The sequence below is a fragment of the Cupressus sempervirens genome, chromosome 9 (assembly GCF_028749045.1).
Source record: "Cupressus sempervirens isolate cs-2001-9-10 chromosome 9, ASM2874904v1, whole genome shotgun sequence".
NCBI lineage: Eukaryota > Viridiplantae > Streptophyta > Pinopsida > Cupressales > Cupressaceae > Cupressus > Cupressus sempervirens.
Genome location: NC_143126.1, coordinates 86470149 through 86474389, shown reverse-complemented (window position 1 = coordinate 86474389; position 4241 = coordinate 86470149). Strand labels below are relative to the sequence as shown.

Here is a 4241-nt window from a genome sequence, read left to right as displayed (position 1 = left end):
ATAGAAATGAATTCATTCATATGTGAAGGTAAAAATAATTAAACAACACAACGATGAGAACAAGGAAATTTCATTGATTGTGAGGCATTGAACCAGTTTCACTAGATCAAAAATAGCAACAAGAATCAAAGAAATTTCTCCTTTGTATTTAACTTTCAAAATGAGAAGGAACCTCTTGAAAATGAGGAATATGGAGCTTTTATTCCCCTTGAGACTGGTGAGGAGGCTTAAAACTGACAACATATTCTGGAAGAATGTGTATATCAATGTGAGTGCTCCAAATAATTTGATTCTTTGGAATGATGATATCGTTAATGCCAAAATCAAACTTTTCACAACTTAGATGAAACTGAAGAGAACTAAGAGGAACTTCCTCAACATTCCCCAAAATAACTCAACACAACACAACATACTATTCCTCATTAATGTCTAGGTCTGAAAATGGAACACTATAAAGGATAAGCAATAATAGTAAGTCAAACATTCCTTCTTAAATAAAGAATATGCATATTAAAGGAAAGAATATTCTAAAATTCAAACATTTAAAAAAATCCCCACCAAGACATCATCTTTGAACATAATCTTTCATACCTTAGGTAGGAGAAATCTTCAGGAGCAAGATAAATACCAACACCATATGACAGACCACCATTCATTAATCTATTATTGCTAAAACCATGTATTATAATTGATGATACACTTGTGAACATACAACTTCAAGTATCAACAAATAAGTCCTGAATTGAAAATTTTAGAACCATGTACTTCATAATTACCATAATAGAATAAGTAGACTCCAACAAAAATAATAAGAGCATTTTACTCTTGGTATATGAGATAAAATATGTACCTCAGTAAGATCCTAAAAACTTCTCAAATATAAACATTAAAATGGATCACAAATCTCAAGACTCATAAACCCAAGGATGCAGACTACTCTGCCAATCAAACACACCCTCTAGAAACCATACAAAAATTTTCCACTGCATCACTACATGGATGAAATTCCTGCAAGCATTGCATATTATTAGAACAATAGGATACAATTGTTTAAAACAATCCAAAAAAGAGTTTCCCAAATTGTTATAAACATTGAACTTGAATCATTTCCTACATCAGCTAGACATCTATGATTATACTTACAAGATCCATCAAAAAAATTGGTTTAATAGAGCCTTCCTCCCCATATTTACTCAAACATGCTTGATGTGTGTTCCCTTAACATTTTTTCATTTATGAATGCATATTCAACTTGCAAACCAAATTTTGGCAAAGAAAAAACTAAAAATAGAAACAAATTTTGAAAATGACAATCCTCATTATCAGGCTTCCATATTCCATATCAATAGAATTCTATTTTCTAGGTTCAATTGTATAGTAATCTTAGTATCACATTTTGGGATCATCTTAATTAGTTGTTGTCCACCACAAATTTACAAAGCTGTGATGTTGATATTTAGCTATCATCCATTACACATTTACAAAAATTGGGGTTATGGCTCATCTTCACAGTAAGTGCTTTATTGAAACTTTAGTGAAGGAAAATCTAACCATTAAATCTTCTTAAATTTGCAGTGGAAGAAACATAAATAGGAGATAAAAGTTGACATTCAAATGTGTAAAGTTGTGACTTCTTGACTTTATTAGCATTGACCCAGCTTCAAACTCAAGTTGTGGTTGTAAATGATGCAATGTGTAAGCTCAAAACTTAAAGACCTGGGTAAAATTCACATCATAGATGTGTCCCTTCTAACAATCCCCTACCCAAGGGAAAACACACAATCACTTCCAAAAGAGTGGGTTCAGATCTTCAAAGTGTGTGTAGATGACTGCAACAAGTAAAGCCCTAGGAAAATCTCACCACATATTCATACTCCTCATAGCACAATCATTTACCAAAATGAATGGCAAGCACTAACAAAAAAATGAGGTAAAAAAAAACCCTCAATATGGGTGAAGATGATGGTAGGGTAAAAGTCCTCGTAAATTTATTCCTCTTTTAACATAACTACTTAGCCAAAAAGCAACATATACCTAAGTCAAGAGGATTAAGAGTTGGTCTTTTACAAAGGTTATAAAAACAGGAACAACAACATTGTATGAAAACTTGATGCATTGTCAAAACTTGGAAGACATGGTTTGGGTATTTTAATTTAATCGATAGCATACAAATGGCACATCATAATCTGGATAAGACCATAAGCACCATGCACACAACAAGAAAATTGCATTAAGAATTGATGAAGCTAAAAAAAAGAAAAAATTCTATGCTACAATTTTAATTAAAGAAACATGAGCAAGAAATTTATGTTCTCTTATATTCAGGGTTACGTTTTTAACCTTCCTATCTCAATTGCATAATCGCCTCTAATTGTTCCAGGGGAAGAAGCCAAAGGATTTTTTGCTCCTATGATTGTTTGGCCAGTTGCAACCACATTTTTACCCTCCTAGACCATAGCAACCACTAGGCCAGAAATAATGTACTCTACCAAACCACCAAAGAATGGTTTTGCAAACAGGTCCTTGTAGTGTTTCTCGGCAAATGATCTCCCCACAAAGACCATTTTCAGACCTAACAATAAGTTTAATGCATATTAGAATTGTTACATGATAACAATAACATAGTTTTCCTAAGGGATCCATCAAAATAATATATTATGCTACTGTTAAGTTCGATTACACAAAAGGGTTTGATTCTTACCTTTCAGATAATATCCCTTTTTCTCAAACCTTGTAATGATTTCACCCACCTATATACTTAAAGAAAGAATCATTATCCACCCAAAAATATTCCTTCAAACTCTTGCACAACACATAGTACAAAATTACAAATGAATACATATAGAATAAAGGAAAGAATCATTATCCACCCAAGAATATTCCTTTAAACTCTTGTAAAATACATAGTACAACATTACAAATGAAGACATATAGAGGAAGAAACCAACAGTTCATCTCATTTAGTAAAGTTCATGCAAACAAACCAAAAAAGTGATACTATCAGACACATTCTATAATGTGAGCCCACTAGCATAAGTAGAATTTCATGAACTTTTATGAATTAAAATTAAACACTTCCACTGGAAGTCAACATTAACAATAACAGCAAAATAGATAATAAATTGCACTATCAGTTACACATAGACGTCAAAAAACATGTTGAACATCTATCAATTTTAAATATATTACTAATTTAATCACAACTAATTTCACTCATTGCAAATAATGCAAACTACATCATTAAAATTCATTACAGGTTTGAACACTTACAAACATCAACAATTCAGAACAACTCATTGCTATAAGATATAACATAAATAGAACAAAGGGATCATTCCAATGGTATGGTAGTCTAGCCAAAAGGGTATGGGACAATGATGCTTTGATAGTCTAAATTATAACTTTAATTCATTGACTGTAGATAGTAGCATCAATTGGTATTCCCCATGAACAATCATACAACAAACTGAAGATTCAATGCTTCTACATATTGGTGGTGATGACCTTGACAAAATAATCAAATCTAGGTAGGCCAACAGATTATGAAACATCTAATTACCTAATTGAACCCACAAATCTATCTAGTTATATTAAAATCTGGGTAGGCTGTAGCTGTATATCTATAAGGGAGAGTTACATATATCTTGAGCCCTTCTCTTGTACCCCTATCCATCATCACCTCCCAAAAGAGGTTTATGATGTTAAGAAAAATGAATTTGTGAAAACAATCATTGGCCTACATTTCACAAAGGAGAGACATGAAAGGAGGAAGAGATTGTGGATGAAGCAAAATGCCAAAAGAACAAAAAATGGAAAGTTGATGTGCAAAAAAAATCCCAATAACAATGATAGAATAAAGAAGTCTATAAAGGAAAATTCAGAAGTCTCGTATGGTCAAAAAAAAAATGGGCACAAAAAATAAAATTATATCAAATAATTCAAACCATCAAAGATCACAATTAGAAAGCATATATTAAGGAGCAAATATCGAATGGAGAGCTAAAGTGCCCATAATGCAGCTTAGGACAAGTTCTCATCATTTGAGGAGTGAAACAGGTAGATACCTGGGGAAGAATGAAAGGAGACAATATTTTGCAACATAGGAGTAGTAGAGATAGAGTGACATTTATCATGGAGCACCCAACATACAATGACATCCACTCCATGTTTTGGGAGATTTTGGAAGGCACAATTTAGGTACTTTTGAAAAAATAGTGAGACATGATAGAAAACTTAGTGAT

The 4241-nt window shown here is 32.3% G+C and overlaps 1 pseudogene; it reads right to left on the bottom strand.

Annotated features, from left to right (window-relative positions):
* Positions 1-905: 905 nt before the first annotated feature.
* Positions 906-3297, bottom strand: LOC149537740 (nucleoside diphosphate kinase 1-like; annotated as a pseudogene).
* Between the last annotated feature and the right edge of the window lie 944 nt (positions 3298-4241).